We start from the raw sequence: 23,844 nt of genomic DNA on the forward strand, positions 1-23,844 counted from the left end.
AAACCGATCCCCCGATTTGGCTTGCGGAGCCTCTAAGAGAAGCAAATTTCATCCGATCCGGCTGAAATTTGGAACATGGTGTTAATATATGGTCTCTAATGACCATGCAAAAATTGGTCCACTTCGGTCCATAATTATATATAGCCCCCATATAAACCGATCACCAGATTTGACCTCCGGAGCCTCTTGGAAGACCAAAATTCATCTGATTCAGTTGAAATTTGGTACGTGGTGTTAATATATGGCCTCAAACACCCATGTAAAAATTGGTCGATATCGGTCCATAACTATATATAGGCCCCATATAAACCGATCCCCAGATTTGACCTCCGTAGCCTCTTGGAAGAGCAAAATTCATCCAATTCGGTTGACATTTGGTACCTGAAGTTAGTATATGGTATCCAACAACAATTCTGGAATTGGTTCATATCAGTCCATAATTATATATAGCCCCCATATAAACTGATCCCCGGATTTGACCTCCGGTGCCTTTTGGAGAAGCAAAATTCATCCGATCTGGTTGAAATTTGGTACGTGGTGGTAGTATATGATATTTAACAACTATGCCAAAAGTGGTCCATATCAGTCCATAATCATATATAGCCCCCATACAAACCGATTCCGAGATTTGGTTTTGCAGCCTCTTGGAGGAGCAAATTTCATACGAGTAAGTTGAAATTTGGTACACTGTGCTAGTATATGGCCGTTAACAACCATGCCTAACTAGTTCCATATCGGTCTTTAGTTATATATAGCCATCAGATAAATCGATCCCCAATCACACAAAAATTGGTCCATATCAAGTTCATAATTGTATATAGCCCCCATATAAGCGACCCCCATATTCTGGCTCTCTACGTATTGTCTAATATATACCACGTATGGACTAACTCACAATTTAGAAAACGATGTTAAGAAGTTTTAAGATATCACAACCCAAGTAATTCGATTGTCCATGACGGTCTTTCGTAGAAGTTTCTACGCAATCCATGGTGGAGGGTACATAAGCTTCGGCCTGGCCGAACTTACGGCCGTATATACTTGTTTTGTTTTTATTATTTTTTTCTCTTTAATTTTCTTTACATGACCAATAATTTCCCAAGGTCCAAACTATTTGTTAATGTATCTTAATTCTACACTAATTCTAATTAATGGTAATTGCATAAAAACAAACACTGTTTTTTTTTTTTTTTGTAAAATATAATTGTCACATTTAATTATTGTTGCACAAAGGTACTTAACACGCCTCAAAGTATGTCAGTGTCATTTGTCAAAATTTAATAATGTCTCAAAGTAAAATATTGAGCAGATTGAAATTAATATTATTTTGAAATATGAAATTTAACAAAATAAAACAAAACAAAAAAAAATATTTTTGAATAAATTAACAAACAAATAATAGTGTTTAAAACACACACAGTTTTCTGCTTTATTATCGTTTACTTATCTGGTTGGGAAGAGGAGGGGGTTTTCTTGTTTGATTTTTAAAAACTACGTTGGTGGTAGTCTTTGTATGCCATTCCATTTATTATTTGCCAAAATAAATTTACGTTAGATTGCTGCTGGCTCTGTCATCGTCTTGGACGTACGTAATAGTATGGATCACTATAATATTTGGCTTGAAGCCAGGTGACATAGTGACCACCAAATAGCCAAACAAAAATTCTACAAACAAAAAAGAATTTCCTGAAATGTGGGTAAAAGAAAGACAACGAAAATGTAAATAAACGAATGTTTTTATTTTTTGTTCTTGTTTGACTTGCTTTATAAATCAAACTTATATCCCTTAGATATGCAGCAATTATAAATAAAAACATGGTTTATATATTATTCAAATTCTTTTAGAAAACTTTGCCAATAAATTTAAAAATTAAAAAAAATTCTTTATTTACCTTTTAAATGTAAATAAAATCTGATCGTATATCCTACAGTATGAAAAAAATTTTGCATTTGATTTACTCAGAAACACGTCATAATTATCAACACCATCAAGTCTTCACTTTCTTCTTCACGTTCGCTTTTTATGTCATTTCAATATAGTTATCTGTTTGTGGCAATTATTAATTATTGGAAAATCACGTCATTGGTACGTACGCTACCAATCACACCATTACGATGATAATTGCCGCAAAATAACAATTATGTTCTGGCTAACAATTGATTACGAACAGAATTATGGCAAAGTGTTAATTATTGAATAATAAAACAGAATACAATTTCGATTATTATATTGAAGATAAATAGTTTAATAAGAATTTATTCAGAGTCATAATTTATACAGGCACTTAGAAAATTAAATGAAAAAGTTTACACTCGAGGAAAATAATCAATATGAAAATTTTTCTCAAAATTTTATTTCTATAGAAAATTTTGTCAAAATGTTTAATTCTATAAAAAAATTTTGTCAAAATTTTTAATTCTATAGAAAATTTTGTTAAAATTTTATTTCTATAGAAAATTTTGACAAAGTTTTATTTCTCTAGAAAGTTTTGACGAAAATTTCAATTCTATAGAAAATTTTGACAAAATCTTCAATTTTATAGAAAATTTTGTCAACATTTTTAATTCTATAGAAAATGTCAAAATTTTTAATTCTATAGAAAATTTTGTCAAAATTTTTAATTCTATAGAAATTTCGTCAACATTTTATTTCTATAGACATTTTTGTAAAATTTTATTGCAATAGAAAATTTTCTCAAAATTTTATTTCTATAGAAAATTTTTTCAAAATTTTACTTCTACAGAAAAAATTTTCAAAACTTTTAATTCTATAGAATATTTTGACAAAATTTTATTTCTCTAAAAAATTTTGTCAAAATTTTTAATTCTATAGAAAATTTTGTCAAAAATTTATTTCTATAGAATATATTGTCAAAATTTTATTTCTATAGGTAAATTTTGTCAAAATTTTTAATTCTATAGAAAAATTTGTAAAAATGTTTAATTCTATAGAAAATGTTGTAAACATTTTTAATTCTATAGAAAATGTTGTAAACATTTTTAATTCTATAGAAAAATTTGTAAATAATTTTAATTCTAGAGAAAATTTTTTAAAAATTTTATTTCTAAACAAAATTTTGTCAAAATTTTATTTTTATAGAAAATGTTGTCAAATTTTATTTCTATAGAAAATTTTGTCATAATTTTATTTCTGTAAAAGATTTTATCCTAATTTTATTTCACATTTGTTGTTTTGATCTCAGCTTTAAAACCACTGTGTTGACTAAACTACAAGAGTAGCTTAACCAACAGAGGAAAAAAATGTTTGTCAAATTTATTTGGACAAAGCCCAATAGACTGCAAGATGGTTGGATGGACGCACGTTTCGGAATTACCACATTCCTCATCAGCATCCTCTACTTGCAGCAAATCTATCAACCAATTATCAGAATAAATTCAGGCAGTTCACTAAACCCATGGTGAACCACACTTGAACCTTCCGAAAATAATAATTTTATTTCTATAGAAAATTTTGTCAAAATTTTATTTATATGAAAAATTTGGGCAAAATTTTATTTTTATAGAAAATTTCGTCAACATTTTTAATTCTATAGAAAATTTTGTCAACATTTTATTTCTATAAGAAAATTTTGTAAAAATTTTATTTCTATAGAATATATTGTCAAAATTTTATTTCTATAGGAAAATTTTGTGAAAATTTTATTTCTGTAGGAAAATTTTGTAAAAAAATTATTTCTATGGAAAATTTTTTCAAATTTTTATTTCTATAGACAATTTTCTCAAAATTTTATTTCTATAGAAAATTTTCTCAAAATTTTATTTCTACAGAAAATTTTGTCAAAATTTTATTTCTATAGAAAATTTTGTCTACATTATATTTCTATAGAAAATTTTGTCAAAATTTTATTTCTATAGTAAATTTTGCCAAAAATTTGATTTCAATGGAAATTATTTTCAAAATTTTATTTCTATAGAAAATTTTGTCAAAATTTTTAGTTCTATAGAAAATTTTGTCAAAATTTTTAATTCTATATTAAATTTTTCAACATTTTTAATTCTATAGAAATATTTGTCAAAATTTTATTTCTATAGAAATTTTTGTCAAAAGTTTTAATTCTATAGAAAATTTTGTAAAAAATTTTCATTCTATAGAAAGTTTTGACAAAATTTTTAATTCTATAGAAAATTTTGTCAAGATTTGATTTCTATAGAAGTTTTTGTCAAAAGTTTTAATTCTATAGAAAATTTTGTAAAAATTTTTCATTCTATAGAAAGTTTGGTCAACATGTTTAATTCTATAGAAAATTTTTTCAACATTTTTAATTCTATAGAAAATGTTGTCAAAATTTTTATTGCTATAGAAAAAATTTGTAAAAATTTTATTTCCATAGGAAATTTTGTCGAAATTTTATTTCTATAGAAAATTTTCTCAACATTTTATTTCTACAGAAAATTTTGTCAACATTATATTTCTATAGCAAATTTTGTAAAAATTTTATTTTTATAGACAAAATTTTATTTCTATAGAAAATTTTGTCAAAATTTTATTTCTATAAAAAGTTATGACAAAATTTTATTTCTCTGGAAAGATTTGACAAAATTTTTAATTCTATAGAAATTTAGTCAAAATTTTATTTCTATAGAAATTTTTGTAAAATTTTATTGCTATAGAAAATTTTCTCAAAATTTTATTTCTATAGAAAATTTCCTCAAAATGTTATTTCTGTAGAAAATTTTCTCAAAATTTTGTTTCTACAGAAAAATTTGTTACAACTTTTAATTCTATAGAAAATGTTGTCAACATTTTATTTCTATAGAAATTTTTGTCAAAATTTTATTTCTTTAGAAAATTTTGTCAAAATTTTTAATTCTTTCGAAAATTTTGTCAAAAGTTTTAACTCTATAGAAAATTTTGTCAAAATTTTATTTCTATAGAATATATTGTCAAAGTTTTATTTCTATAGCGAAATTTTGTGAAAATGTTATTTCTATAGGAAAATTTTGTGAAAATTTTATTTCCATAGGAAATTTTGTCGAAATTTTATTTCTATAGAAATTTTTATTTCTATAGAAAATTTTGTCAAAATTTTATTTCTATAGAAAATTTTGTCAAAATTTTATTTCTATAGAAAATTTTGTCAAAATTTTATTTCTATAAAAAATTTTGTCAAAATTTTATTTCTATAGAAAATTTTGTCAAAATTTTATTTCTGTAGAAAATTTCGTCAAAACTTTATTTTTATTAAATATATTGTCCAAATTTTATTTCTATAGAATAAATTGTCAAATTTTTATTTCTATAGAATAAATTGTCAAAATTGTTTTCTATAGGAAAATTTTGTGAAAATTTTACTTTTATAGAAAATTTTGTTAAAATTTTATTTCTATAGGACCTTTTGTCAAATTTTTAATTCTGTAGACAATTTTACCTAAATTTTATTTCTATAGAAACTTTTGTCAAAATTTTTAATTCTATAGAAAGTTTTGTCAAAATTTTTAATTCTATAGAAAATTTTGTCAAAATTTTATTTCTATAGGAAATTTTGTCGAAATTTTACTTTTATAGATTATATATTGTCAAAATTTTATTTCTACAGGAAAATTTTGGGAAAATTTTATTTCTATAGAAAATTGTATTTCTATAGAAAATTTTATCAAAATTTTATTTCTATAGAAAATTTTGTCAAAACTTTATTTCTATAGAAATTTTGTCAAAATTTTATTTCTATAGAATATATTGTCAAAATTTTATTTCTCTAGAATAAATTGTCAAATTTTTATTTCTATAGAATAAATTGTCAAAATTTTATTTCTATAGGAAAATTTTGTCAAAATTTTATTTTTATAGAAAATTTTGTTAAAATTTTATTTCTATAGGATTTAATTCTATAGAAGCTTTTGTCAAAAGCTTTAATTCCATAGAAAAGTTTGTCAAAATTTTATTTCTATAGGAAAATTTTGTGAATATTTATATTCCATAGGAAAATTTGCCGAAATTTTATTTCTATGAAAAATTTTTGCAAAATTGTATTTCTATAGAAAACATTGCCAAAATTTTATTTCTACAGAAAATTTTGATTCTATAGAACATTTTTTCAAAATTTTATTTCTATAGATTATATATTGTCAAAATTTTATTTCTATAGAAAATTTTGTCAACATTTCATTTCTATAGGAAAGTTTTGTGAAAAATTTATTTATATAGGAACATTTCGTGAATATTTTATTTCCATAGGAAATTTTGTCAAAATTTTTAATTCTATAGAAAATTTTGTCAAAATTTTTAATTCTATAGAAAATTTTGTCAAAATTTTTAATTCTATGGAAAATTTTGTCAAAATTTTATTTTTCCATTTGTTTTGTTTTGTTATTGTTGGTTTTGTTCTTTAAGCATTGTTGTTGTTTTTTATTGCAGCTTAAAACCATACATTGACTAAACTATAAGTGTAGCTTAACCAACAGAGGAAAAGAATGTTTGTCAAATTTATTTGACAAACATTCGTTAAAGGACAAAACCAACAATAACAAAACAAAACAAATGGAAAAAGAAGAGGAGGCACGCTCAAAATAAAACCAGCCATGTGAATTCAAATCGATGATTTGACAGTGGCATAGGAAAAGAGATATGTTTGTTTCGAATTTATTTCGGCATAAACCGGCTATCAATGTAAAACCTTTTTTCGGAGGGTTCAAGTGTGGTTTTTGTTGGGTTTAATAAACTGCCTGAATTTATTCTGATAATTGGTTGATAGTTTTGCTGCAAGTAGAGGATGCTGATGAGGAATGTGGTAATTCCGAAACGTGCGTCCATCCAACCATCTTGCAGTCTATAGGGCTTTGCCCAAATAAATTTGACAAACATTCTTTTCCTCTGTTGGTTAAGCTACACTTGTAGTTTAGTCAATGTATGGTTTTAAGCTGCAATAAAAAACAACAAAAATTTTATTTCTTTAGAAAATTTGTCAAAATATTATTTCTATAGAAAATTTTATCAAATTTTTTATATTAAAAATATTATCAAAACTTTTAATTCTATGGGAAATTTTGTCAAAATTTTTAATTCTACAGAAAATTTTGTCAACATTCTAATTGAAAATAGAATATTTTGTCAACATTCTAATTGAAAATAGAATTTTTTCGCCTCATAGCCAATTTTGTTCCACTGGCATTGCCATAAAATAGCTGATAATAAGCAACGCGGTAGATGACGATGCATTTACAAGACAATAATTAATTAAATAATTTATTTACAGATGTAAAGTTAACGAAACACGAACACAACACAATCATGAACTTTGTCATAATAGTATTTTTAGGTACAATAAAAAAAGTTTAGAATTCTTGGCTATGACAATGTTATAAATCATAGAAGCTGTCTATATTGTTTTGTCTGTCTGTCCATCTGTTGGATTTATCAGCAAAAGCATCATTATCAATTGTGGTTGCCTGTAAAATGAATATGTGTTGGTTTTTTTTTTTTTGTAATATAGGCGGTCCCATTTCATATAGTTTAATACCAAGAAATAGGGAAGAATATAAAATTATAAAAGACTTTGACTTAATTTAAAAAAAATATACATATATCTATCCATGACCCTTCAAATATTGTTCTTAAATTTATTTCATAATTTTTTGTTTGTTTCAAACTGACATTTGATTTTGTCTGCCTTTGGGTCTATGAAAAAGTCTCTTAAAGACAAGAGGCGACTTCTTTTTGTGATGTGTCATAAGATAATAAGAAAGTAGCTTTGCGGTATTTTTTCTGTGATTTCCTAATGAGTATACATTTCATAGACTACATTGTAGAAGAAATATAAAAAAACATTCACTCGTATTTTTTTATAGACAATACTAAAAATCTAATAAAAAATTTTTGATTTTATTGTTGAAGGAAATTGAAATTAAGGAAGTTCACATAAAGTTATCACTCAATGACATTAACTATTTAATTTTGTATAATTTGTTCGTTCAAAAAAAAAAAAAATAAATAAAAATAAAAATTCTATTAAAACAAATTTATTTTTTCATATTGACAAAATAATGCACACATGATTTTGTTATATATATGTTATATGTTTAATACTAAGAAATGGATGCACACATACAAGCATGACATGCAGCACTAGAGTACATGCTGGCCTAATGTATAAGGCGTGAAAACTTTTCTTACATCAATTTTTCGTACACGGAAAAAATTTACCCCATTTGTCCAGTCGTGAAATTAAGGAATATCATTTATGTAATCATATAATAATGGTAATAAGTGCACACTTGTAAATTTTTATATGTCCTAAGAGAGTACAGGACAAGGCTACATGTAAGATGTGATCAATTTTACTACACTGACAAAAAAAAAAACTATTCATAATATCATTTTGTTAAAATTGGTCCATCCGAGAAATCAAAAATATATTTTTAATAATGGGAAAGAAGTGCACACATACAAACATGACATACTGCAATAAAGTACATGTTTTCCTTATGTATAAGGCGTGAACATTTTTCTTATATCAATTTTTTGTACACGGAAAAAATTACCCCAATTGTCCAGTCGTGAAATTAAGGAATATCATTTACCTAATCAAATAATAATGGTATAGTAATGCACCCTTGGAAATTGTATATGTCCTAAGAGAGTGCAGAACAAGGTTAAATGTAAAATGTGATCAATTTTCTTGTATCAATTTCCATACACCGAAAAAAATTATTCATAGAGTTAATAATAAAATTTTGTTAAAATTGGTCCATCCAAGAAATCAAAAATATATTTTTAATAGTGGAAAAGGGGTGCACACACACACAGCACACATACAAACATGACAAGCTGCAATAAAGTACACACTTGCATAATGTATAAGGCCTGAAAATTTTTCGTACATCAATTTTTTGTACACTGAAAAAAATCACCCCTTTGTCTAATCGTGCTATTAAGGAATATAATTTACCTAATCATCTAATAATGGTATAGTAATGCGCACTTGGAAATTTTATATGCCCCATGAGTGTATAAGAAGGTTAGATGTAAGATATGATCAATTTTCTTGTATCAATTTCCATACACTGAAAACAACAACTATTCATAGAGTTCATAATAAAATTTTGTTAAAATTTACCTATTCGAGAAATCAAAAATATATTTTTAATACTGGAAAAGGGGTGCACACATACAAACATGACATGCTGCAATAAAGTACACACTTGCCTAATGTATAAGGCGTATACAATTTTCCTACATCAATTTTTCGTAGACGGAAAAAATTACCCCATTTGTCCAGTCGTGAAATTAAGGAATATCTTTTAATCCTAATCATATAATAATGTAATAAAGTAATGCACACTTGGAAATTTTATATATCCTAAGAGAGTGCAGAACATGGTTAAATGTAAAATGTGATCAATTTTCTTGCATCAATTTCCGTACACCGAAAAAAATTATTCATAGAGTTCATAATAAAATTTTGTTAAAATTGGTCCATCCGAGAAATCACACATACAAAGTTGACCTGCAACAATAAAGTACACACTTGTCTAATGTAAAAGGCCTGAAAATTTTTAGTTCATCAGTTTTTTGAACACTGGAAAAAATTACCCATTTATCCAGTCGTGAAATTAAGGAATATCCTTTATCGTAATCATATAATAATGGTATAGTAATGCACACTTGGAAATTTTATATGTCTCAAAAGAATGCAGAACAAGGTTTTATGTAAGATATGATTAATTTTCTTGTATCAAATACACTGAAAAAAAAAAAACAACTATTCATAGAGTTCATAATAATATTTTGTTAAAATTTTCCCATCCGAGAAATCAAAAATATATTTTTAATAATGGGAAAATGGTGCACACATACCAACATGACATGCAACAATAAAGTACATGCTTGCCTAATGTATAAGGCCTAAAAATTTTTCTTAAATCAATTTTTTGTAAACGGAAAAAATGTACCCCATTTGGTGTACAGTCGTGAAATTAAGTAATATCCTTTATATAATCATATAATAATGATATAGTAATGCACACTTACAAATCTTATATGTCCCAAGAGAGTGCAGAAGAAGGTTAGATGTAAGATGTGATCAATTTTCTTGTATCAATTTCCATACACTGAAAAAAAAATATTCAGGGAGTTCCATAATAAATTTTTGTTAAAATTGGCCCATTCGAGAGGTAAAAAAACATTATTAATACTGGGAAAGGGGTGCACACATACAAACATGACATGCAGCAATGAAGTACCTGCTTGCCTAATGTATAAGGCCTGAACATTTTTCTTACATCAATTTTTTTACACTGACAAAGAAAAAATCACCCCTTTGTCCAATCATGCAATTAAGGAATATCGTTTACCTAATCATCTAATAATGGCATAGCAATGCACACTTGGATATGTTATATGTCCCAAGAGAGTGCAGAACAAGGTTACACGTAAGATGCGATCAGTTTTCTTGTATCAATTTCCATACACTGAAAAAAAATTGTTAGATTTGACAATTTTCATTAAGCTTATAATTTGTTATATCCTGCGCCACAGTGTGAAACAGGGTGTTATAATTTGGTACAATTGTGGGCAACACCCAGAAGGAGACGAGATAGGAACATGGTGTTCTTAGCAACAATGCTCTAGGCCGAACCCTTAGTCGACCTAACCATGTCCGTCTGCCTGGGAACACATTTTTGTGATCAAATTCTAGATCGCAGTTTTTGTCCAATAGACTTTGAATTTGGCACAAGTATGTGCTTTGAGACAGAATAGAACCCTATGAAAGAAATGGGTTCAGATTTTGATATAGCTCCCATATAAATGTCTTTGGCCCGATACATTAGTTTAGGTGCAGCCCGATGTATCAGTCCCACTTAGACTATTCAGTCTATTGTGATACCACAGTGGTGAACTTCTGTCTTATCACTGAGTGCTGCCCGATTCCATGTTAAGCTCATTGACAAGAGACCTGCTTTTTGTAGGCGAGTCCGAACGGTGTTCCACATTGTAGTGAAACCACTTAGAGAAGCTTTGAAACACTCAGAAATGTCACCAGCATTACTGAGGTGGGATAATCCACCGCTGGAAAACTTTTTGGTGTTGGTGTCGAAGCAGGAATCGAACTCATGGCTTTGTGTATGCAAGGCGGGCATGATAACCATTGCACCACGATGGCTCCCATCTTTGGCCCGATATGCTCTTGTATGGTTCCATAAGCCAGAGCTGGAATTTGGGAATCACCGTGGTGCAATGGTTGGCATGCCCGCTTTGCTTACAAAGTTTCAATCCCAGTTTCGACCAAACACAAAAAAGTTTTTCGGCGATTTCATTGAGGGGAACAGTAGGAAAAGAGGTAAAATTTTAGGATTTCAGTTTTGTGAAATCCTACATCGACGGTGCTCGATGTCTACCACAGTTTTATAAGTTAATCTACAAAGTCACGAATATTTTAACCTTCAACCAATATGACCATTAGAATGACCACAAAAGAAATTTAGTTGTGATATATTCTTCATTTCATTCTATGAAAACTGGCTGCCGTACAAACCTTTCACACATTTTTGTTTTTTTTTTTTTTTTGTATATTTCTCATTTGTCTTGTTCGTAAATTACTTTATGCATTGCCTACATTTAGGATGTCATGTCATCACGCACAAAATCCATTGCCTACATGTCTTATCATCACTCCATTAGGTGGCCATAAGCTTTGCCTACTTTCAGGCAAGACCAACCAAAAGCTTAATAAATCATATTTTCATTGTGGCCTCATGCCACAGCAAATCACATTCTATGTTAACACAATTTTAAAAACCATATCTTCCTTTTAATGCTTTCTAATTACATGCCATTTTTCTAAGCTACCCCTCGCCTTTCTCTTCGATAAATGTTCGCTCACTGAACAAATTACGGAAATATGTAAGAACAACAAGAGATGATGATATTAACAAGAAATCAACTTCCTTTTGTGTATATTTCCAGGCACGTGGCTGTAGAAACTCTCAACCAACCATAAAATGGTAAGTGTATACATTAAGGGGCCGGATGGTGGGAATAGGGCAATGGGATATTATGAAGAGCCTATTTTAAGACAAATTAAGTTTTTTTTAGCTAGAATGTTAAGTAACGACAAATGGAGCAACTCTCGAACATTTACATGATGGGTGGGGGGTGATACAAGAAAGTAAAACAAATATTTTAAATTATTTAAAGAATGCTAAAATTAAATAATAAACAAAAAAAAACTAAAACAAAGTTTACATAGTCCAATGGAATAAAATAATAGCCTAAAAGTATGCTACTTTAAATAAAAACAAGTATATACAGCCGTAACTTCGGCCAGGCCGAATCTTATGTACCCTCCACCTTGGATTGCGTAGAAACTTCTACGAAAGACTGTCATCAACAATCGAATTACTTGGGTTGAGGTAACACTTGCCGATGGCAAGATATCTTAAAAAAAATCCTTAACCCCGTCTTCTAAATTTAAGTTAATCCATACGGGGGATATATTAAACAAAAAAAAAAAGGCCGATTAAATACGTATATAATTCAGTTCGACAAAATGTTCTATAGAACTAGAACTAAAATGTTGACATAATTATCATTCATATCAATTGTTCAGGTTTTTTAAATGCAAATTTGAAAGAAATACGTCAAGTTTATATTGACCAAATTTTGACCGTATCACCCTTTATGATCAAAAACTGGGATTGAAGGGGTCATGGTATCCAAATGACCCATCTTTGAAAATTTTCAATGATGGTTTATCTCTTTTTAGTAATACTGATGACATTTCTTAGTCTATAAAAAGAAGATACATTGTCATCATCGGTCTAAATATAGAATCGGGTAACAATCATTGATAATATAGTCATCAATAATATATTAAACAGTCTAAATCTGAAGTAACATACTGCATACTAAAGGGTGATTTGTTAAGAGCTTGATAACTTTTTTTTAAAAAAAAACGCATAAAATTTGCAAAATCTCATCGGTTCTTTATTTGAAACGTTAGATTGGTCCATGACATTTACTTTTTGAAGATAATTTCATTTAAATGTTGACCGCGGCTGCGTCTTAGGTGGTCCATTCGGAAAGTCCAATTTTGGACAACTTTTTCGAGCATTTCGGCCGGAATAGCCCGAATTTCTTCGGAAATGTTGTCTTCCAAAGCTGGAATAGTTGCTGGCTTATTTCTGTAGACTTTAGACTTGACGTAGCCCCACAAAAAATAGTCTAAAGGCGTCAAATCGCATGATCTTGGTGGCCAACTTACCGGTCCATTTCTTGAGATGAATTGTTCTCCGAAGTTTTCCCTCAAAATGGCCATAGAATCGCGAGCTGTGTGGCATGCAGCGCCATCTTGTTGAAACCACATGTCAACCAAGTTCAGTTCTTCCATTTTTGGCAACAAAAAGTTTGTTAGCATCGAACGATAGCGATCGCCATTCACCGTAACGTTGCGTCCAACAGCATCTTTGAAAAAATACGGTCCAATGATTCCACCAGCGTACAAACCACACCAAACAGTGCATTTTTCGGGATGCATGGGCAGTTCTTGAACGGCTTCTGGTTGCTCTTCACTCCAAATGCGGCAATTTTGCTTATTTACGTAGCCATTCAACCAGAAATGAGCCTCATCGCTGAACAAAATTTGTCGATAAAAAAGCGGATTTTCTGCCAACTTTTCTAGGGCCCATTCACTGAAAATTCGACGTTGTGGCAGATCGTTCGGCTTCAGTTCTTGCACGAGCTGTATTTTATACGGTTTTACACCAAGATCTTTGCGTAAAATCTTCCATGTGGTCGAATAACACAAACCCAATTGCTGCGAACGGCGACGAATCGACATTTCATGGTCTTCAGCAACACTCTCAGAAACAGACGCAATATTCTCTTCTGTACGCACTGTACGCATTCGTGTGGTTGGTTTAATGTCCAATAAAGTAAACTGAGTGCGAAACTTGGTCACAATCGCATTAATTGTTTGCTCACTTGGTCGATTATGTAGACCATAAATCGGACGTAAAGCGCGAAACACATTTCGAACCGAACACTGATTTTGGTAATAAAATTCAATGATTTGCAAGCGTTGCTCGTTAGTAAGTCTATTCATGATGAAATGTCAAAGTATACTGAGCATCTTTCTCTTTACCACCATGTCTGAAATCCCACGTGATCTGTCAAATACTAATGCATGAAAATCCTAACCTCAAAAGAATCACCCTTTAGAAATAAAATTTTGATAAAATTTTCTATTGAAATAAAATTTTGACAAAATTTTCTATAGAAATAAAATTTTGAAAAAAATATCTATAGAAATAAAATTTTGACAAAATTATCTATTGAAATAAAATTTTGAAAAAATTATCTATAGAAATAAAATTTTGACAAAATTATCTATTGAAATAAAATTTTCTATAGAAATAAAATTTTGACAAAATTTTCTATAGAAATAAAATTTTGACAGAATTTTCTAAAGAAATAAAATTTTAACAAAATTTTCTACAGAAATAAAATGTTGACAAAACTTTCTATAGTAATAAAATTTTGACAAAATTTTGTATAGAAATACAATTTTGGTAGATTAGTTTTGGCGATATGGACCAATGTTTGTGTGATTGGCCATTGGCTATATATAACTATAGACCGATATGGACCAATTTTTGCATGGCTGTTAGCGGCCATATACTAGCGCAATGTACCAAATTTCAAACGGATGAATTTTGCTCCTCCAAGAGGTTCCGGAGTTCAAATCTGGGGAGCGATTTATATGAGGGCTATATATAATTATGGACCGATATGAACCAATTTTTGCATGGCTGTTAGATACCATATACTAACACCAAGTACCAAATTTTAACAGGATTGGATTAAATTTGCTCTTCCAAGAGGCTCCGGAGTTCAAATCTGGGGATCGGTTTATATGGGAGCTATATATACTTATGGACTGATATTAAGCAATTCCTTCATGTTTGTTAGAGACCATATACTAACACCACGTACCAAATTTCAACCGAATGGGATGAATTTTGCTTCTCCAAAAGGCACCTGGGGTCAAATCTTGGGATCGGTTTATATGGGAGCTGATATGAAGCAATTCCTGCATGTTTGTTGGATACCATATACTAACATCACGTACCAAATTTCAACCGAATCGGATGAATTTTGCTCTTCCAAGAGGCTCCGGAGGTCAAATCTGGGGATCGGTTTATATGGGGCCTATATTTAATTATGGACCGATTTCGATTAATTTTTGCATGGGTGTTTGAGGCCATATATTAAAACCATGTTCCAAATTTTAACTGAATCAGATGAATATTGGCCTTCCAAGAGGGTCCGGAGGTAAAATCTGGTGATCGGTTTATATGGGGGCTATATATAATTATGGACCGATGTGGACCAATTTTTGCATGGTTGTTAGATACCATATACCAACACCGTGTACCAAATTTCAGCCGGGTCGGATGAAATTTGCTTCTCTTAGAGGCTCGGCAAGCCAATTTTTGCATGGTCATTAGATACCATATATTAACACCATGTACCAAATTTCAGCCGGATCGGATGAAATTTGCTCCTCCAAGAGGCTCCGAGAGCCAAATCGGGGGATCGGTTTATATGGGGGCTATATATAATTATTAGCCGATGTGGACCAATATTTTCATGGTTGTTAGAGACCATATACCAACACCATGTACCAAATTTCTGCCGGATCGGATGAAATTTGCTTCTCTTAGAGGCTCGGCAAGTCAAATCGTAGGATCGGTTTATATGGGGGCTATATATAATTATGGACCGATGTGGAGTAATTTTTGCATGGTTGTTAGAGACCATATACTAACACCATGTCCCAAAATTCAGCCGGATCGGATGAACTTTGCTTCTCTTAGAGGGTCTGAAAGCCAAATTTGGAGGTCCGTTTATATGGGGGCTATACGCAAAAGTGGTCCGATATGGTCCATTTGCAATACCATCCGACCTACATCAATAACAACTACTTGTGCCAAGTTTCAAGTCGATAGCTTGTTTCGTTCGGAAGATAACGTGATTTCAACAAACGGACGGAGGGACGGACGGACATGCTCAGATCAACTCAGAATTTCACCACGACCCAGAATATATATACTTTATGGGGTCTTAGAGCAATATTTCGATGTGTTACAAACGGAATGACAAAGTTAATATACCCCCATCCTATGGTGGAGGGTATAAAAATTGGAATGTCTACTCAGTAAAATTTTAAAAAAATATTTAGCAGCCTAAAAATAGGCTACAATTTTTTTAAAGCTGTACAATTGTTATCTTTATTGAAATATTTCATATATGTATGTGCCTAAAAAATTTGACTTGTAGATATAAAATTTATAAATTTATATAATAAAAATTAAAAATATTTCTTTAGTTATTTTATAATCTAAGGCTTCTCAGAAAATATTCTCAAATTGTATCCTTAAAAAAAATATATGAAATACACTTGAAAAAATTTATATATCAGCATTCAAAGCATCATCAGCTTTTGGAAATGTTTTTATGATATTGAATGATAAAATATTTTTCCATTCCTTGCAATAATATTCAATATAATTTCTTATCAAAGTAATAAGTAGCAATTCTTGGCGACCGGACATATCCCCCAACGGACATTTCGCCCAAAATGATTTTTGGGCGTTATGACCTCCATTGGGGCGGTCACATCGCCCAATTTTAGTTTGGGCTTTATGTCCTCCCTCATCGCGGTCATAAGCCCCATAAAAAAATGTGGGTGTTATGACCGTTTGAATATAATTGAATATAAACAATAGTTTAAAATAACAAAATGTATTTTTTTTTAAATCATTCAAAAGCTAGATATGATTACATCATCTATCCATTAATTTTTTTTAAATATTTAATAGATATATATGCCTCTTATTGACAAATATCGAATCCTGCTTTTATTGTATATGCTGGAAGAAGATGTAAAACTAGCATATCTTGGCTTCATCGCGCGCGCGATTTTTTTCAAGTACCCATCAGCAGCACGTCGATCATCTCATCTCTTTCCAATTTTAATGTTTAGAACAAGATAATAAACAGAAAATCGCTAGGATTTGAGGACGAACTGAATGTGATGAATTTAACAACGACCGAAAAAGGAACATCAATAAAACAATAGCATCTCCATCATCCATATTTCATTCATTCATTATTTCAGTTACTGGGTTGGAACACAAAGAGACTGTATGCCAAATCGGCTTCCATTAATAGTGGTTTGCTAAAATATCTTTTCCGGCACACTTTCGCACATTTAGTATTCACTCATATGTTCTGATTTGGCAAGTTCTTGGGGACTTTGTGGAGCGTTTTGCACCATTTTCTCCTTAATTTTCTTATAGACCACGAGATCTGCACTGTCTTTCTACTTACGGCATTTTCAATTAAATACCGTACGTATTTAGTTAACCAAAATTGGGGATAAAAACTACTTCATTTAGGACAGTTTTTTATTTCTATTCCGACACTATTTTCCCCATAAAATATTGGGCGTTTTGACCGCCTATTTTTTGGGACATATGACCGCGATGAGGGAGGAGCGATATGACCGCGATGAGGGAGGGGCGATGTGACCGCCTCTTTGGAGGTCATAACGCCCAAAAATCATTTTGGGCGAAATGTCCGTTGGGGGATATGTCCGGTCGCCGTAATTCTTAGTTTTCGGAGATAAGTCTCAAATCTTTTCTTTTATGCTTCAATGGTAATAAACATATATTTTCATTGTCTCTGACTGATATAGACTCCCATTAAGACAATAATGAAGTACTGGAACTAAATTACCCATGCAATGGAACAAAATGAAGACATATGAAATGAGTTTGGGGCATATGTGTTGGGGATTAAAATAAAATTCAAATTCATTCCATTATTCACATACACATTTTGTCTTCAAATAAGAAATATTAAAAAAATTGTTGCTTTAAAAATTGAAAACCATATACACACACACTTGCAAAGCTAAATATTGAAGAATATTTGCCAGCCAACACCTTGTGTTGAAGATATCACTTTTCCCTCAATTTAAATATATTTACATATGGGATATTGGGGACTTTTTCCCTTTTCTCTGTTTCACCCTCTCTTCATTTATTGAAATCCATCCATGTTGGCTTTAAGTGGAATGTAATTTGTTGGGTTAAAAACTTAAGTTGTGGGGTGTATTAAATTGCAAATCAACAAAATTTTGAGTTGGGTTTAATGTTTCCAATTGTGTTTTTTTTTTTCTTTTTTGCCATGGATGGTTTAAAATTTGAAAATATGCAACATATGGTCAACATGTGGATTATTTTTAAATTGTGGGAATTTTTTTTCTTTTGGAAATTTGTGGCGTATTAACCAATAATCCCCAAACTGGGGGAGAAGAGATTATAAGTATTATGTTTGGAGTTTTTAGGGCTTTTTAATGCATATTCAAATTTTAAAGTGTTAGCCAGTGAAATATTTTTATTTATTTAATTTATATATTTATTTAAAATTAAAAAATTCAATTTAGTATCAATGCCCTATATTTCTTATGGAAAGATTTCGATACAATAGGCCTTTACAGCGTTTCCGTTGTGCTTGTATTGCGACCGTAGGGAATAATTGATGATGGATCCCATAAGGACTCAGTTAAAAACGAAATTGCAATCTCTCTTTGAGACTGATTGTTCCAATTCGACAGACTATATTCCTCAAACTGAATGCTGGAACAGTGAACAGTATTGCAGCATAAACTTATTAGACAAAAGTTGGAAGAAAATTGTCCTAAGAAATTAGAGAAAGCATAAAGATCCAAAATGCACTTTCAAATACCAAAGAGATTTATCCTACATTTTTAGTTTATATTATCAAAAGTATGAATACCGTTAACAAAACATTCCAAAGCGAATCCTCCTATATTGTTTATTCAATATATTTTACAAAAAAAAAATCTCTTAAAAATATACATAAATTTTGTATAAAAACAAGTAAGGAAAGTCTAAAGTCGGGCGGGGCCGACTATTTTATACCCTTCACCACTTTGTAAGTCCACATTTTCGATACCATATCTAATCCGTCCAATGTGTTGGATGCTATATGAATCCATACACATATATTCTGTATATCTGAGCAGATCTGTACAGAGTTTTGCAATACTTATAGATTTTACATTTAAGTCGGCTAATGCGCTGAGGTGGAGCACAATGTTAGTAAAAAAACAAGTATATACGGCCGTAAGTTCGGCCAGGCCGAAGCTTATGTACCCTCCATCATGGATTGCGTAGAAACTTCTGCTAAACACTGCCATCCAGAATCGAATTACTTAAATTGCGGTAAAGCTTGCCGATGGCAAGGTATCTTAAAACCTCCTAACATAATCTTCTAAATTGTATGTAAGTCCATTCGTGGTATATATTAAATCAAAAAAGATCGATCCAATACCTATATAATTCAGTTTGACAAAGTAGACATAAAATTTTGACAAAAATTTCTACAGAAGTAAAATTTTAACAAAATTTTCTATAGAAATAAAATTTTCACAAAATTTTCTATAGAAATAAAAATTTTGACAAAATTTTCTATAGAAAGAAAATTTTGACAAAAATTTCTACAGAAATAAAATTTTAACAAAATTTTCTATAGAAATAAACTTTTGACAAAATTTTCTATAGAAATAAAATCTTGGTAGATTATTTTTGGGTCGAGTGGCAACCATGATTATGAACCGAATAAAATTTGAACAAAATTTTCTATAGAAATAAAATTTTGACAAAATTTTGTACAGAAATAAAATTTTGACAATGATGAAAATTTTATTATGAACTGAATAAAATTTTAACAAAATTTTCTCTAGAAATAAAATTTTGACAAAATTTTCTATAGAAATAAAATTTTGGTAGATTATTTTTGGCTCTAGTGGCAACCATGATTATGAACCGATATGGACCAATTTTTGTGTGATTGGACCAATTTTTGTACGGTTGTTAGCGACCATATACTAACACCACGTTCCTAATTTGAACCGGATCGGATGAATTTTGCTCCTCCAAGAGGCTCCGGAGGTCAAATCTGGAGAACGTTTTATATGGGGGCTATATATAATTATGGACCGATATGGACCAATTCTGGCACGGTTGTTAAAGATCATATACTAACACCATGTTCCAAATTACAACCGGATTGGATGAAATTTGCTTCTCTTGGAGACTTCGCAAACCAAATCTGGAGATCGGTTTATATGGGGGCTATATATAATTATGAACCGATGTGGACAAATTTTTGCATGGTTGTTAGAGACCATATACCAATATCATGTACCAAATTTCAGGCGGATCGGAATAAATTTGCTTCTCTTTGAGGCTCCGCAACCCAAATTTGGGGATCGGTTTATATTGGGGCTATATATAATGATGGACCGATGTGGACCAATTTTTGCATGATTGGTAGAGACCATATACCAACACCATGTACCAAATTTCTGCCGGATCGGATGAAATATGCTTCTCTTAGAGGCTCCACAAGCCAAATTTGGGGATCGGTTTATATGGGGGCTATATATAATTGTGGACCGATATGGACCAATTTTTGCATGGTTGTTAGAGACCATACACTAACATCATGTACCAAATTTCAGCCGGATCGGATAAAAATTGTTTCACTTTGAGGCTCCGCAAGCCAAATCTGGGGATCGGTTTATATGGGGGCTATATATAATTATGGACCGATGTGATCCAATTTTTGAACGGTTGTTAGAGACCATTATCACAATGGACTGAATAGTCTAAGTGAGCCTGAATCTTAATCGGGCTGCCACTTTAACCTAACTTTAACCTTAGAGACCATATACCAACACCATGTACCAAATTTCAGCCGGATCGAATGAAATTTGCTTCTCTTTTAGGCTCCGCAAGTCAAATCTGGGGATCGGTTTATATGGGGGCTATATATAATTATGGACCGATGTGGACCAATTTTTCCATGGTTGTTAAAGACCATATACCAACACCATATACCAAATTTCAGCCGGATCGGATGAAATATGCTTCTGTTAGAGGCTCCACAAGCCAAATCTGAGGGTCCCTTTATATGGGGGCTATACGTAAAAGTGGACCGATATGGCCCATTTTCAATACCATCCGACCTACATCGATAACAACTACTTGTGCCAAGTTTCAAGTCGATAGCTTGTTTCGTTCGGAAGTTAGCGTGATTTCAACAGACGGACGGACGGACGGACATGCTTAGATCGACTCAGAATTTCACCACGACCCAGAATATATATACTTTATGGGGTCTTAGAGCAATATTTCGATGTGTTACAAACGGAATGACAAAGTTAATATACCCCCATCCTATGATGGAGGGTATAAAAATAGGAAACATTTAAATATGAACCAATTTTGAGGCAACTTCGCAAAAGTGTATTTATGATTTATCGGTCGATAGATGTGTAATAGAGTAGTAGGAAAATTTGAGTCATTTTGATAAGTTTTCGACTTAGCAGTGGCGATTTGATAAGGAAAATGTAGGTATTTCGACCAGTTTTGCCTAAATAGGAAAAACATATATATGGAATCTATATCGAAATCTGAACCGATTGCAATCAAATTTCACATGCATAGTTAATATGTTGAATCTTTTCCCTGTGCAAAATTTCACGTAAATACGATAACAACTTTGACCTCTGTGGTTATATGACGGAAAATCGGGCGAAAGATATATATGGGAGCTATATCAAAATCTGATCAACCAAAATAAACACGCATATCCAGAACCTTAATTCTACTGCCTGTGCAAAGTTTCAAGTTCAATTCTACTTCCTCTGCAAAATTTCACGTAAATCAGAGTATCACTTTTGCCTCTGTGGGCATATTAGTCCAAATCGGGCGAATGATATATATGGGAGCTATATCTAAATCTGAACCGACTTCAACTAAATTTTGCACAATTAACGATACTATAAAACGTACTCCTTGTGCAAAATTTCAAGCCATTCAGGGCAAAACTCTGGCTTTTGAGGCCATATAAATCCAAATCGGACGAAAGATATATATGGGAGCTATATTTAAATCGGAACCGTTTTTAACCAAATTAAGCATACTTAACGATACTATTAAACTTACTTGCTGTGCAAAATTTGAAGCAAATCAGGGCAAAACTCTGGCTTTTGGGGCCATATAAGTCCAAATCGGTCGAAAGATATATATGGGAGCTATATCTAAATCTGAACCGATTTCAACTAAATTTTGTACAACTAACGATACTATTAAACGTACTCCTTGTACAAAATTTCAATCAAGTCAGGGCAAAACTCTGGCTTTTGAAGCCATATGAGTCAAAATCGGACGAAAGATATATAGGGGAGCTATATCTAAATCTGAACCGATTTTTTCCAAAATCAATAGCGATTGTCTTCTACCCGAAGAAAGGCGTTATGTCAAATTTGGGGACGATCGGACTTAAATTGCGACCTGTACTTTGTGCACAAAATTACATATACAGACAGACGGACGGACGGACAGACGAACATCGCTAAATCGACTCAGAATTTAATTCTAAGCCGATCGGTATACTAAAAGATGGGTCTATGACAATTATTTCTTGGCGTTACATACAAATGCACAAACTTATTATACCCTGTACCACAGTAGTGGTGAAGGGTATAAAAATTAGTAAAAAAGTGATTTAGCAGATATCGACTATAAAAATTCTTTGTATATCAAAAAAAAAAAAAAAATAAGAAAATATAAATAGGTCACAAAACCAAATCACAACCCGAATATTGTGGACAAATTTTTTCATGAATTGACATAAATGACAAAAAAAATGAAGAACAAGTATATACGGCCGTAAGTTCGGCCAGGCCGAAGCTTATGTACCCTCCATCATGGATTGCGTAGAAACTTCTTTTAAACACTGCCATCCACAATCGAATTACTTAAGTTGCGGTAACGCTTGCCGATGCCAAGGTATCTTAAAACCTCCTAACACCATCTTCTAAATTGTATGTAAGTCCATACGTGGTATATATTAAATCAAAAAAGAGCGATCCAATACTTATAAAGGGTGATTTGTTAAGAGCTTGATAACTTTTTTTTTTAAAAAAACGCATAAAATTTGCAAAATCTCATCGGTTCTTTATTTGAAACGTTAGATTGGTCCATGATATTTACTTTTTGAAGATAATTTCATTTAAATGTTGACCGCCGCTGCGTCTTAGGTGGTCCATTCGGAAAGTCCAATTTTGGGCAACTTTTTCGAGCATTTCGGCCGGAATAGCCCGAATTTCATCGGAAATGTTGTCTTCCAAAGCTGGAATAGTTGCTGGCTTATTTCTGTAGACTTTAGACTTGACGTAGCCCCACAAAAATAGTCTAAAGGCGTCAAATCGCATGATCTTGGTGGCCAACTTACCGGTCCATTTCTTGAGATGAATTGTTCTCCGAAGTTTTCCCTCAAAATGGCCATAGAATCGCGAGCTGTGTGGCATGTAGCGCCATCTTGTTGAAACCACATGTCAACCAAGTTCAGTTCTTCCATTTTTGGCAACAAAAAGTTTGTTAGCATCGAACGATAGCGATCGCCATTCACCGTAACGTTGCGTCCAACAGCATCTTTGAAAAAATACGGTCCAATGATTCCACCAGCGTACAAACCACACCAAACAGTGCATTTTTCGGGATGCATGGGCAGTTCTTGAACGGCTTCTGGTTGCTCTTCACTCCAAATGCGGCAATTTTGCTTATTTACGTAGCCATTCAACCAGAAATGAGCCTCATCGCTGAACAAAATTTGTCGATAAAAAAGCGGATTTTCTGCCACCGATTTTGGTAATAAAATTCAATGATTTGCAAGCGTTGCTCGTTAGTAAGTCTATTCATGATGAAATGTCAAAGCATACTGAG

The 23,844-nt window shown here is 31.3% G+C and overlaps 1 protein-coding gene across 7 annotated transcripts in view; it reads left to right on the forward strand.

Moving 5' to 3' along the window:
* The window catches only part of LOC142223451 (uncharacterized), a 258,785-nt gene that overhangs the window by 131,192 nt on the left and 103,749 nt on the right, over window positions 1-23,844 (forward strand). For 6 of the 7 annotated variants that reach the window (XM_075293340.1, XM_075293341.1, XM_075293337.1 and 3 more), the window contains one exon: window positions 11,924-11,961. The exons of the other annotated variant lie outside the window; for it this stretch is intronic. The gene's annotated coding sequence lies outside the window, so the exon portion shown is untranslated. The remainder of the gene's footprint in view (window positions 1-11,923; window positions 11,962-23,844) is intronic. 7 annotated transcript variants of the gene reach the window in all.

This window comes from Haematobia irritans, chromosome 2 (assembly GCF_050003625.1).
Source record: "Haematobia irritans isolate KBUSLIRL chromosome 2, ASM5000362v1, whole genome shotgun sequence".
Taxonomy (NCBI): Eukaryota; Metazoa; Arthropoda; class Insecta; order Diptera; family Muscidae; genus Haematobia; species Haematobia irritans.